This window comes from Indicator indicator, chromosome 30 (assembly GCF_027791375.1).
Source record: "Indicator indicator isolate 239-I01 chromosome 30, UM_Iind_1.1, whole genome shotgun sequence".
NCBI lineage: Eukaryota > Metazoa > Chordata > Aves > Piciformes > Indicatoridae > Indicator > Indicator indicator.
Genome location: NC_072039.1, coordinates 11,533,692 through 11,547,913, shown reverse-complemented (window position 1 = coordinate 11,547,913; position 14,222 = coordinate 11,533,692).

Genomic DNA, 14,222 nt, shown 5'->3' with positions numbered 1-14,222 from the left:
ATAGAGATGGAGGAGGAAGATGGAGAGGAAGGAGGGAGATGGAGAGGGAGGAGGGAGATGGAGGATGGAGATAGAGGAGGAAGAAGAAGGATGGAGATGGAGGAGGAAGAAGGATAGAGATGGAGGAGGAAGAAGGATAGAGATTGAGGAGGAAGATGGAGAGGAAGGAGGGAGATGGAGAGGGAGGAGGGAGATGAAAAGGGAGGAGGGAGATGGAAAGGGAGGAGGGAGATGGAGGATGGAGATGGAGGAGGAAGAAGAAGGATAGAGATGGAGGAGGAAGATGGAGAGGAAGGAGGGAGATGGAGAGGGAGGAGGGAGATGGAGGACGAAGATGAAGGATGGAGATGGAGAAGGAAGAAGAAGGATGGAGATGCAGAAGGAAGATGGAGATGGAGGAGGAAGATGAAGGATGGAGATGGACGATGAAGATGAAGGATGGAGATGGAGGAGGAAGATGAAGGATGGAGCTGGAGAAGGAAGATGGAGAATGGAGATGGAGGAGGAAGATGAAGGATGGAGATGGAGGAGGAAGATGAAGGATGGAGATGGACGATGAAGATGAAGGATGGAGCTGGAGAAGGAAGATGGGGGACAGAAGGACAGCCACACTGTGCTGTGCCAGGACAGGCCCCCAGGACAGGCCCCAGCAGCTCAGGGTGCAGGGGTCAGCCTCACCATCCTGGTGAGCTCTGGGGCTGCTGCTTGCCTGTCAAGCTCTGAACCAAGCCCCACCACTGAGGGCTGAGATGGGGTGGCCCTGGGACCTTGTCCCTCTGTCCCAGCCCTGGGGCTGTCCAGTCTGGGCTCTGAAGGGAAGCTCAAGGGCTCCAGCCTGGGCTTCCAGTGGAAGCTGAGGGATTCCAGGCTGGGCTCTAGAGAGAAGCTCAGGGCCTCAGAGCTCCATCCCAAAGGGAAAGAAGAAAAAGGAAAATGAGCACCACAGAGGTTTACTGCACCAGAGTGCTTCTGCCATTGCCTTTGCTGGTCCAGACAGCAGCCCCTGCCCAGCTGACTGCTCAAACCCCTGCTGCAGGCACCACACAGCTGCTGGCCATGCCCTCAGCACCATGGAGGCATCCCTCCATCCATCCCTCCATCCATCCATCCCTCATTCCTTTTTACCCTCCCTCCCTCAATCCCTCCCTCCCTTCATCCACCCATTCATCCATCCATTCATCCATCCCTCCTTCCTTCCACCCATCCTTTCCTCCCTCCCTCCATCCATCCCTCCCTCTACCCATCCATCCATCCCTCCCTCTACCCATCCATCCCTCCCTCCCTCCATCCTTCCCTCCATCCATCCCTCCTTCCTTCCCTCCCTCCATCCTTTCCTCCCTCCCTCCATCCTTCCCTCCATCCATCCCTCCTTCCTTCCCTCCCTCCATCCTTTCCTCCCTCTCTCCCTCCACCCATCCATCCATCCCTTCATACTTTCCTCCATCCATCCTTCCCTCCACCCATCCCTCCCTCCCTGCCAGGCCATGGTGCAGGTTGTGGAGCTGGCAGCAGGGGTGGTGCCTGGGTGCTCTCCTGGCATCTCCCCCTGGGCAGGGAATGGCTGCAACGGTGCCTGGGCACCTTCCTCCTGCCAGACCAGAGCTCCTTAAAGCCACCTGTGGTGAGTGCACAACCAATCCTCACCACACCCAGCTGCACCAGCCAGGCCAAGAGAGAGTGTGCAGGGATGTGGGCATGGATGCAGGGGTGAGCCCAGGATGCAGGAGGTGATGCCAGGATGGCAGCTCCCTGGACCACTCATGCACCAAGCGTGCCAGAGGTGGGACCAAACAAGCAGAGCTGAGGTGAGGACTCTCCAACCCCACCAGAGAGGGTGAGAGGAGTTGTCCCCCTGTGGTTCTCCTCCCCACTGGGGTCTCACCAGGTCACACCAACACCTGCTGAAGTCCCCACCCTGTCCCCAAAGCCTGTACAGCCAGGTCTCTCCCTGCCCATGCCAGTGGACAGGGGGAAAAGGACTTTTTTAGGCCCAAACCTGCCAGAGCAGCAGAGGTTGGCAGCAAAGCCCTGGGTGGAAAAGGGAGGCAGCCCTGCCTCTGGTGACAATGGGGACAAGGCACCTGCTGGGGACAAGCTGGCCTCCTCTGACCACCTGGCTGGGATCAGAGGGAGGAGCAGCCCAAGGCTGCTGCTGTGAATTGTCCTGACCTTCTCCAGAGCTGTTCTTCCCTGGCCCCAGGTGCCCAGAGCCCTCACTCAGCCCTCAGCAGCACAAAAAAAAAAGGGCAAAATTGGCTTTGAAAGTGTGGCCAGTGGGAGGGAGGGAAGGAGGGAGGCTGCTGGGGACCCTGCCCAAGGGGAGGGGTTGGTAACCCCCATCCCATCCTGGCCCCTGCATCCCCATTCCCCTGAGCCCAAAGCATCCTTCCACCCACACTGGGACACCTTGCAGAGCTTCCAGCAGCTCATGAAGGAGTGGGGGTGGCAGAGGAGGAGGGGAGGAGAAGGAGGCAGGGGAGGGCTCTCTGCTGCTGCTGCTGCATGTCCCTCTCTGTGCACTCCAGACACAGACCTCTGTGTTTTAACTGGCTGAGGAGGCTGCTGGAGAAGCTAAACAGTTGCTAAGCAACCAGGCTTCTTCCCAGCTTGGGGATGTAGGGAGGAGGGAGCCAGGGGTGTGACCAGACCCCCCCCTGCCCCCCCACATTGTCCAGGTACCACGCAGGGGTGTGGGCAGTGGAGATCCATCAGCTCCCCTAGGAGAAGCTCCAGCTGAAAGGGCCCAGTGGAGGGGGTGAGGAGCTGGGCTCTGCTCCTGCCCCCAAAATGCCATGGCCAAAGCCCCCCTGTGAGCCTGAACCCTCCGGGGTGCTGGACTGAGTGAGCTCTGCTCCCAGCTTTGGTGGGAAGAGGGTCACACCACGACAGGGACCGACCCCAGGGGACCCCCCCACGGTGATCACATTCCTGAGCCAGGGATGAAGAAATGGAAGAGAAAATCCAAGTGAGAGCAGCAACCTCCTCGTGCTGTATACCCCTGTGGGACCCCTCCCACCCCAGAGGCACCCTGGCCGTGCTCTCCTCAATCCCACCAGCAGCTGCTGACGGCTGGCCAAGGGACCCACAGCAGCCCCAGCAGGCAGGACTCGGGGGCTCGCTGCCCTGCCAGACCTTCCCCCACCAGGAGGTGCTTAAATAAGGGAAGAGGATGGAGGGGGGAGGGGGGAGGACAAGCAGCCCCCCAGGTTTTGCATCCTTGGGGCCTTGCAGCAGGAGGAGACCCAGCAGTCCCCATGGCCCAGCCCCACCTCGGAGGAGGGAGGGGAATAATGAAAGCAGCTTCTGAGCAGAGGGAGGAGCAGGGGGGTGACTGTCACAATGGGGTCACCTTCCCCAATGGGGGTACGAGCCCGGTGAGTCACCCCCCCAGGGCAGAGTGCTGTGGGTACTGGCTGGGGGTGGGTCCTGGCTTGCACGGGGGGAGTCCTGCCGGGGATCCCCCCCTGTGTGGCTGGCTGGGCGGTTGTGTAACGGGAGGAGCTATTCCGGGGCTTGAGCACATTATATAAGCCACGGGCCACCTGGCCGGGAAAACGGGAGCCGGGAGCCCGGCAGGAGGAGGAGGAGGAGGAGCAGGAAGAGCTCTTGGGATCAGGGTCCCCCACAGCCAGCAGCCAGGAAGAAGCCCACGGGGTGACCTGCACCCTGCAGGCATCCCCTGCCCAGAGATGTGGGGGTGAGCATCTTCTGCTTCCGGCTCCTGCAGCTCCCAGGACCTTCTGCTGTGCATCCATCTGCAGCTGGATCCAGCCCCCAAGGCAGCAGACCCTTGGCCTGGCAGCCAAGCACCATTTCCTTGGCACCAGGAGCCGTGTGCCCCTCTGCCTGCCTGGCACAGCCCCCACACACCATCCCCAGTGTGGACCAAAGACTGAAAGCTGCCCAACCTCTGGCTCTGAAACCTCCCCCTTATCCCTGCAGGTGTTGCCAGGAGGAGTCCCTGGGGCACGAAGGAAGGTGGGATGCAGGGCAAAGGGGGGGGGGGGGGGGGTGAAGGAGGATGCAGAGGGTGGCATCATACGAGGCTGTGCTGGCAAAGAGGGACAAAGCCAGGGCATGGTGTGCTTGGGCACAAGCACCATGAGCTCCTGTCCCCCAAAGACACTGGGGGTGTCCTCATGCTTCTGCCAGAACCCAACCCTCATTCCAGGGCAGGGAGACCAGCTGGGGCACGAGCACCTGCACCCCAAGAGATGGTCCTTGGTGTTTGCCATCAACCTGAGACACCCCAAATGCTGGCAGCCCCCAAGTGACTCTCCTACGGCAGACAAGCCAAGAAACATCCCCGCTCGGAAATCTCCACTCCAGGAGCGATGAAGAAACCCTGGCAGCCACCTGCTCCCCCTGCTCTGTGGCACAACCCCTCACAACCAGCCCCCTACGCGGCACAGCCCAAACCCCCTTGGGGAAAATCCCTCCCAGACCTGGGAAGGAGCAGCAGAAAGCGCTGCCGATGCAAAGCGGCCGCAGAGGCTGCCGGCCGCCCCCTCCTGCCCCATGCAACACCTGCAGGGTTTGAAATCTCCCCTCAGCCACAGCCCCCTCCCCAGCACGGCCCGGGGGGCGGCGGAGCACGCAGAGGGCTTTAGGAGCGCTTAGCTCGTCCTCGTCTCCCACCTGCACCCCACAGCTGTCTGTTGGGGGACTCATGGCTGTCCCAGCCTGCCCAGTGGAAAAGGGGTGACTTGTGGCCCCCATCCCAGCCTGTCCCCCACAGCACGGGGCAGAGGCACACGGGGTGCCCCCCAGCCAGCCCCCCTGCACGAGGGAGCACCCAACACATCCAGGTCCTTAGAGGGACCTCTGTGCCCCAAAAAAGCATCTCACCTCCAGGCTCCTCAGCCCATCCACACCCCTAGGAGCATCAAGGCCAGGGGACGTCCCCTCCGCCCACCGCCGTGTCTTCAGCCACCCCAGCGCCCACCGAGCTCAGCACCCCCTTGCTCAGCCCCAGCTGCCCAAATTCCTTTGGAGACTCCGATCCACTGCCCCCTGAGGAGCAGCGGAACCTCCCCCTCCCCATCACTTCCGAGACCCCAGTGCCGGTCCCTGAGGAGCGGAGCAGATCCTCCCCACCCCTTGGGGTCCTCGGCCCCCTTTTTCCGTCAGGGACCATTGGAGCCCCCGCACCCCCTGTCTCTCCTGTCCCCCGGCGCGTCCCCAGCCACCTGCATCTCTCACCGCCCCTCCCCGTGTGCCTTTGGGGTCTCCCCGTTCGCCTCCACACCCTGGGCCCACCCCCGCCCGGGGCCGACCGGCCAGCCAGGCCCGGGCCCGGCCGCGCCGCGCCTCACCTCGCCCCGTCGCCCCGCCGGGCCTGGCCCGGTCCGGAGCCGCCGCCACCGGCCTCTACCGCCCCGTTCAGCCGCGTTCGGCCCCGCTCGGTCCCTCTCGGCCCGGCTCGGCTCGGCCCGGCCCCTCCCGGCGCGGCTCCCGGCGCGGCCCCTCCTGAAGTGCTGGACAGCTCCGCGACACAGAGCCGCGGCCCGCCGGGACAGCGCGGCATTCCTTCTGCATAGCGCCACCTGCCGGCCGGAGGGCAAAAGAACAGCCCCAGAGCGCCCTCAGCCGCCTACCCCAGCGCCCCCCGTACCCTGAGGAGTCCCCCGGCCCCAGACCCTCCGCACCACACAGAGCATTCCGCACGCCCTGGGGCACCCCCGACACAGAGTCCCTCTCACCCTGCAGAGCTCCCCCCAACACAGAGTCCCTCACACCCCACAGAGCCCCCCGACACAGAGCCCCCCTCACCCTGCAGAGGTCGTCCTGACAGAGACCCTCACACGCCACACAGCGCCCCCAACACAGAGCCCCCCTCACCAGGGGCAGAGCTGCCGACCACCACCTTCCTTCTCATCCCTGTGAGGTGACAGCAGGTCACAGGGAGAGGTCTAGCTGGGAGGGACAGTGCATAGTTGCAGAGAGAGAGGAGGGTGTGAGCAGGATGAGGATTAAACACACATTTGGGGTTCACAGATCTCAAAATTCCATGGTAACCTCTGGGATCATCAAGGGACTTCTGGAGATCATCCAGACCAAGCTCAAGCAGGGCACCCACAGCAGCTTGCCCAGGAGCACAATGCCCAGGGGGGGTTGGAAGCTCTCCACACAAGGACACTCCACAACCTCTCTGGCCAGCCTGCTCCAGGCCTCCAGCACCCTCACAACAAACAACTTTCTCCTCCTCTTCACATGCAACCTCCTGGCTTCCACTTTGTGCCCCTTGCTGCCCCTTGGCCTGGCCCTGGGCACCACTGAGCAGAGTCTGGCCCCAGCCTCTTGCCCCCCACAGCTCCTTTAGCTCTTGCTGAGCATTGCTCAGCTCCCCTCTGGGGCTGCTCTTCTGCAGGCTCTCAGCCCCAGGGCTCTCAGCCTTTGCTCCTCACAGAGCTGCTCCAGGCCCCTCAGCAGCTTTGCAGCCTCCCCTGCACTCTCTCCAGCACTTCTCTGTCTCTCTTCAACTGGGGAGCCCAGAACTGGACCCAGCACTCCAGATGTGGCCTCCCTAAGGCAGAGCAGAGGGGCAGGAGAACCTCCCTTGCCCTGCTGGCCACACTCTTCTCCATGCACCCCAGGACCCCATTGGCCTTCTTGGCCACCAGGGCACATTGCTGCCTCATGGGGAACTTGTTGTCCCACAGCACTCCCAGCTCCTTCTCCTTGGAGCTGCTTCCCATCAGGTCCCCCTGTCCTGCAGTGGTTCCCAGCAGTGGGTTGTTTCCCACTAGCTGCTCCACATCCCACATCCATCACCCATCAAGCTTCCTGTCCTTAGAACCTGGCAGCTTGCCAAGGCTGGAGGGAAGCTCCAGCAGTGTCCCTGGGGACACCATGGAGACTCCCCAGAGAGCTGCTCCATGCCAGCACCATGCTGCAGCCACCCGGGGCAGGTGAGATGTCTGTGCCCTCCCCGTGGCCAGGATGCCTGAGCATGCACACACCAGAGCCAGGAGGAGGTCACCTGGGGTGGCAGAGGGGCTGAGCTCAGGCTCCAGCCTCTCCAAGCTGTTATTGTAGGGACTACCTAAACAAGGACTTGGCCACATGTAGGACCATCTCTATCAAACTGCAACCGTGTGGGACTGGCTGGGGGAGCTTTGTTTTCATCCCTGGAGCATCCCCAAGGCTACTTCTACCTCCCCCTGCTCCTGCCTTTGTCCCTGCCACATCCTCCTGGGACTAGAGCAGATGCCACCTTCTAGGAGAAGCCTCCTGCATGGTCAGGGCATCTCCTGGCTTAATGCAGGAGGGGAAAAACAGCCTGTGATGGGGACGAGGGCAATGGCTTTGAGCTGGAAGAGGGGAGACTGAGACTGCAGAAGATGAGGAAGAAATTGTTTTACAGTGAGGGTGGGGAGGGAGTGGCACAGGTTGCCCAGGGAGGCTGTGGATGGCTCCTGCCTGGAGGTGTTCAAGGCCAGGCTGGATGAGGCCTTGAGCTACCTGGGCTGGTGGGAGGTGTCCCTGCCCATGGCAGGGGGGTTGGAACTGGCTGAGCTTGAAGGTCCCTTCCAACCCAACCCATTCTGTGAATCTATGAAACCCAGGGTCCTGAGGGGGACCCCCTGCCCTTTGCAGCACCATTCCCTTCCAGCATCCACAGTGCTGAATAATGCATCAGGCCCTGGGAAACAAAGGGGATGGGGGGGATGTGGTCAGGCTCCCCTCACAGCAGCAAAACCAGTGTGAGGAGGCCCTGGCATGGAGGGCAGCAGATCCATGAGGTTCCCAGGGCCTGCAGGGGCCAGGCTGTGTAGGAAATAGCAATGAGAAATCCAATACAGCCCAGCCCAGAGGGGCAGGTCCCAACCCAGGGGGCAGGGTCCTAGCCCAGGGGGCAGGGTCCCAGGCAGAAAGCTGGCCCTGGAGGTAAACCCAGCCAGGACCATCTCTGGAATGGGAAGAAGAAAGGCAAAAGCCATCCAGGGGTGGGAAAAAAAAAAAAGGGGGGGGGGGGGGCAAAGCTGGAAGAAAACTCTGCCAGGCAGGCAGGGAGCTGGGGTGCAGGTGTGAAGGGATGATGTGGCACAGAACAAAAGGGGAGAGAAGGAAGGAGCAGGGAGAGGGGATGGTAATTGCCAGCACACAGGCACAGCTGGGCACGGCTCAGGGGGGGAGAGGAAGAAAATAATCACTTGAAAGAAATCCTGGATTTGGGAGGGAGAGGAGGGGGAAAAGAAGAAAAGGAGGTGGAGGGGAAGGTGATAAATAATTAAAGGAGATCAAAGGAGGCAGGCAGCAGCACAGAGCCTAATTGCAAGGATCCATCCTGAGCTTTGACATCTCCAGCAGGCAGCTCCCGCTGCAGGAGGCAGGCGGCCGGCAGAGGCTGTGCTGAGCGGGCAGCACATGGCTGGCACCACTGAGAGCCCTGATCACAGCCCCACTGAGCCTTCCTCGTGTCCTCGCCCCCCCAGAGCCAGCAAGGAGGCTCCAGCAGGCAGGGGGAGCAGAGCAAAGCATGAAGGGGAGGAGGCTGAGGGTACCATCACCCTCTGAGAGCCCAGGGTGGGCTCAGGACAGGGCACCTGAATGGCCATGGGGGTGCCCAAGGGTGACTTTGGGCATCTGATCGTGGCCTAGAGGCTCACAGTGATCCAGGCTTGCCCTGCTGGCTGCTGGGCTGGGTTTGTTGGGTCTCCCCCTGCTTCCCCAGAGCTCCCTGAGCCTCCCAGCCCTCAGCAGGGAGTTTCCTTCCCTGTGGATCCATCCAGCCACTCTGCAAGCCCACTTTGTACCCTCACACCGTGCTGCCCCACGTCCTGCCACCTGCCTTCCTCAGCTCACCCAGGAGCTGCCACTCACTGCTTTCCCCCTGGCACCTCCTGCCTCACAGGGGAAACAAGCATGGAAGGAAGGAACAAACCATTGCTGCCCTCCAGCCCTGAGGGCCTGTGAGCAGTCCTCGCCCCACACAGCCTTGGCTTCTACAGACCCAGGGGCTGCCCTCCCACAGCAGCACCAGCAGAGGAGATGCCAAGCAGAGGCTGCCCCACTGCTGGCCACCACTCCTGCTCTGTCTCCTCCCCCATGAGCAGCTCCCACAGTCTCTTCTGTGACACCACTGCTCTGCCCCAGCACCCCTGAGGAGCTCCCATGGCCAGCAGGTGCCAGATATGGGCAGAGGAGGGGCAGAGCTCAGCCTGGGCACCTTAACCCCTCCCAACAGGCAAGCAAAACCCAGCCCCTGCATGCTAATGGGGCCGCAGTCATTATCCAGCCATCTGCTCCCATGGCTGAGGAAGAGCAGCTCCTTTGGTCTCCTTCATGGACAGGTTTCCACCAGAGGCAAACAAACCCTTCAGCCTCACACAGGAGGTTCTCCTCCCCCTCTGCTCTGCCCTGGGGAGGCCACATCTGGAGTCCTGGGTCCAGTTCTGGGCTCCCCAGTTCAAGACAGACAGACAACTGCTGGAGAGAGTGCAGGGGAGGCTGCAAAGCTGCTGAGGGGCCTGGAGCAGCTCTATGAGGAGCAAAGGCTGAGATGCTCCAGATCTGCACAGAGGCACCCCAAGGGAAGAGCAAGAGCTGGAGGGCATGACAGTGAGTGAGGAGCAGGGAATGCAAAGGTGGAGATTTCACACTGCCCATGGCTCCCCTGAGAGGAGAGGGAGAGGCTGCCGCAAACCACCCATCAGGGGATTTCTGCTCACAGCACAGCCTTCGACAGAAACACAGAACCCCAGCATGGAGGGGTTGGAAGGGACCTCTGGACATCATCCAGTCCAAGCCCTGCTCCAGCAGGGCACCCACAGCAGCTTGCCCAGGAGCACAATGCCCAGGGGGGGTTGGAAGCTCTCCACACAAGGACACTCCACAACCTCTCTGGCCAGCCTGCTCCAGGCCTCCAGCACCCTCACAACAAACAACTTTCTCCTCCTCTTCACATGCAACCTCCTGGCTTCCACTTTGTGCCCCTTGTTGCCCCTTGTGCTGGCCCTGGGCACCACTGAGCAGAGTCTGGCCCCAGCCTCTTGCCCCCCACAGCTCCTTTAGCTCTTGCTGAGCATTGCTCAGCTCCCCTCTGGGGCTGCTCTTCTGCAGGCTCTCAGCCCCAGGGCTCTCAGCCTTTGCTCCTCACAGAGCTGCTCCAGGCCCCTCAGCAGCTTTGCAGCCTCCCCTGCACTCTCTCCAGCACTTCTCTGTCTCTCTTCAACTGGGGAGCCCACAACTGGACCCAGTACTCCAGATGTGGCCTTCCTAAGGCAGAGCAGAGAGGCAGGAGAACCTCCCTTGCCCTGCTGGCCACACTCTTCTCCATGCACCCCAGGACCCCATTGGCCTTCTTGGCCACCAGGGCACATTGCTGCCTCATGGGGAACTTGTCCCCCCCCAGCACTCCCAGCTCCTTCTCCTTGCAGCTGCTTCCCAGCAGGTCCCCCCTCCCCTGTCCTGCTGCAGGAGGTTGTTCCTCCCCAGGGCCAGGACCCTGCACTTGCCCTGGCTGAAGCCCAGAGGTGTCTGATCCCTCCAGGGTGCATTTCCCCCTCCCCATTCACCATCTCCCCAGCTCGGGAGCTCTCTGGACAGCAGAGCCCAGCCCAGGCTGCCTCACCACAGGAGGGTTTTGTATGAGCTTGGCCACACCCGGTGGGACGTTGGACCTGCCCCAGTGGAAGCAGGCTTGAGGTGGCTCTGCCAGCCAGGAGCTGCTGAAAAAGGCCTGAAACCTCCCAAAAATCAGCCACACCAAGGCTGCTGTGACCCACCAGCCACAGCAAGCCAAGGCTGAAGGGGGACAGCAGCTCCTCTGCCAGGTGCCTCCAGCCCCTCTGGTTTTGCTCCCTCCCCGGAGCTGGGAATGCTGCCAGCTCTGCCCAGCAGGGCTGCACCCAGCTGCCTTCCCTCTGTCGTTTGCCCTGCTCCTGCTCCTCCTGAGCATCACCCCCACATGTCCCCAGGCTGCAAGGGCTACCAGCCCTACCCCAAGGCAAGCTGCTGCTGCCACCTCCTGGCTCCCACCACCCAGAGCCCTCCCGAGGTGGGATGGGGCTCAGGTCTGTACCCCTGCCCCAAACCTTTCAAGAGTCACAGAATCATAGAACTGTCAGGGTTGGAAGGGACCTCAAAGATCATCCAGTGCCAACCCCCTGCCATGGGCAGGGACACCTCACACCACAGCAGGTTGCTCACAGCCACATCCAGCCTGGCTGCAAAAACCTCCAGGGATGAGGCTTCCACCACCTCCCTGGGCAACCTGTGCCAGTCTCTCACCACCCTCCTGGGGAAGAACTTCTTCATAACATCCAATCTGAATCTCCCCACTTCTAGTTTTGCTCCATTCCCCCCAGTCCTATGTCTCCCTGACACCCTCAAAAGTCCCTCCCCAGCTTTCTTGGAGCCCCCTTCAGATCCTGGAAGGCCACAAGAAGGTCTCCTTGGAGCCTTCTCCAGACTGAACAACCCCAACTCTCTCAGCTTTGTCTCCATAGACTGAGAGAGTCAGGAGGAAAGTCTGCTCCCAGGAAAGGATGGAGAGAGGGCTGCCAGCCTGCCCCTGTGCTCACTCCTCCTGAAGCCCCCCCAGGGACACCAAGGTGGTGACACTGACAGCCCTGAGCTGTGTCATTCACCATTTGCTTGTCTCTCCCTCTCCACTCCTCACGCAGCCCCAGCAGCAGGTGGGACCCAGAGCCCTGGCATCTGGCCACTGCAGCACCTTTGCTTTACCACTTACCCCACAGCTGCCCTGGATGGGACATCTGGGCTGTGGCATGGAGCTGAGCTGCCTGAGGAGGAAGCAGCTCCCTGCACATCCCCAGAGCTCTGATGGAAGATCTGAGATGTTTAAAGGACCATGGAGACAAAGTCTGCTGAGGGAACAGGATGAAACCCCAGAGCCCTGAGCAGCTCAGAGCAGGTCACAGCAGCCTGGTTACCTTCAGGGGAGGCAAGAGCCAAGGGCTGCTGGCACCATGGCTCAGCCAGGCAGCCACAGCAGCTGGCAGGGCAGGGGATGAAGGTCACAGCCCTCACTAGAGACAGGAAACAACTTCCAGGGCAAAGCATTGGCTTATCTGGGAACATTCAGGCATCTCCTCCTTCTCCTGAAGGCAGGGAGCACCTCAGGTGCTTTCCTCCTCTGGGGAATCTGCTGAGAAGGAAGAGAAAGGATGGGATGTCCCAAACCTACTCATGAGCCATCTCCAGCCCTCACAGTGACTGTTACCTCCCAGCAGATCACAGCCAGCCAAGCTCTTGTCTCATTTTCATCCAATGTCCTCCTAGAAAGCAGGGAGCCTCATCTCTCTTCCCAGAAGGAGAGCAGATTTCCAGGCACAGGGAACAGCCACAGCTCCAAGCAGAAGCCATGGGATTGGGTGGAACAAAGCCCAGCAGACTGAACCCCCAAACCCTGCTGAAGGGGAAGGGACGGTGTGAGCATGAAGGGGATTTGAAGGAGCCTCTGAAGAACCTGCATGTCAGCAGGTGCTGAGCCATAATCCTCTTGCACCTCAGCTCCTCTTGCCCTGCTGTCCCCAGGTCCTGACTTTGCTGGAAGCAAAGCTTTCTGCTTGTCCCTGCAGCTCCCCAGCCTCACTGGACCTGGGCTGCTGACACAAGACCAAGGATCACTTCAGGCACACCACCACCCTCAGCACCTAAAACCCTCCAACCCTCAGCCACCTGCTCAGCAGCTTCTTGTTGTTCTGCCCACCTGGGCAGAGCAGGCTGGGGTGCAGACCACCAGCCCTGGCAGGTGGCTACAGCCCACTGACCACTAACCCAGGCTGCCCAGCTCTGGGCACAAAGCTACTCACAGGCCTGCAAGACCCCTGCAGCCTGCTTCAGTCTGGAGAAGGCTCCAGGAAGACCTCAGAGCAGCCTTCCAGTACCTGAAGGGGTTCCAGGAGACCTGAGGAGAAACTTTTGACAAGGGCTGGGAGTGAAAGGATGAGGGACAATGGCCTTGAGATGGGAGAGGGGAGATTGATACTGGAGATGAGGAAGAAATTCTTTGCAGTGAGGTTGGGGAGGCACTGGAACAGGTTGCTGAGGGAAGCTGTGGATGCCTCATCCCTGGAGGTGTTCAAGGCCAGGCTGGATGAGGCCTTGAGCTACCTGTGCTGGTGGGAGGTGTCCCTGCCCATGGCAGGGGGTTGGAACTGGATGATCCCAAAGGTCCCTTCCAACCCAGCCCAGCCTGTGAATCGATGAACCTCTGCCACACACGTCCCATTTACTGCTTGAACACTGCCCAGTGCATTTACTGGTCTGGCCAATCACTCCTCCTGTGTCCTCCAGCTCTGCCAGCCTCCCCTGCCCCCCTCCAGCACCACCTTTAATCTTTAATTCTATTAATACCATCTAATAATCACTCTGCTCCAAGCCTGCTGGGTACCGCCTTGCCAACGCTTCCATTTCATTACTGCTCCTGTGAGGAACCCAAGCCCTACCTCACTGCACTGCTGAGGAGATGGAAGTGTCAAGAGCTGTGCTGGATGTCCCCCTCCCTGCCTCCATGTCCCACAGGGCAGAAGAAGAGCCAAGCACCATCTTCAGCAGTGTCACAACTGTGGGATCCCCTTCAGAATGATGGATTCAAATAAAACCCCCAGGTCACAGCTCACAGGATGTCAGGGGTTGGAAGGGACCTCTGGAGATCATCCAGTCCAACCCCTCTGCCAGAGCAGGACCATAGAATCCAGCACAGGTCACACAGGAACACATCCAGATGGGGCTGGAAAGGCTCCAGAGAAGGAGACTCCACAACCTCTCTGGGCAGCCTGCTCCAGGGCTCTGTGAGCCTCACAGTGAAGAAGTTCCTCCTCATGTTGAGGTGGAACCTCCTGTGCTGGAGTTTATCTCCATTGCCCCTTGTCCTATCCCAGGGTGCAGCTGAGCAGAGGCTGTCCCTGTCCCTTCCTTCCTGACCCCCAGCCCTCAGATGTTTATAGACATTGATCAGATCCCTCTCAGCCTTCTCCTCTCCAGCCTGCACAGCCCCAGGGCTCTCAGCCTCTCCTCCCCAGGCAGTGCTCCAGGCCCTTCAGCATCCTTGGAGCCCCCCCTTGGACTCTCTCCAGCAGATCCCTGTCCCTCCTGAACTGGGGAGCCCAGAATTGGATGCAGTATTCCAGGTGAGGTCTCACCAGGGCAGGGCAGAGGAGGACAACTCCAGGATCCCTTTGGCCTTCCTGGCCACAAGAGCACATTGCTGTCCCATTGGTGCCCACCAGGACTGCCAGGTTCAGATAGCC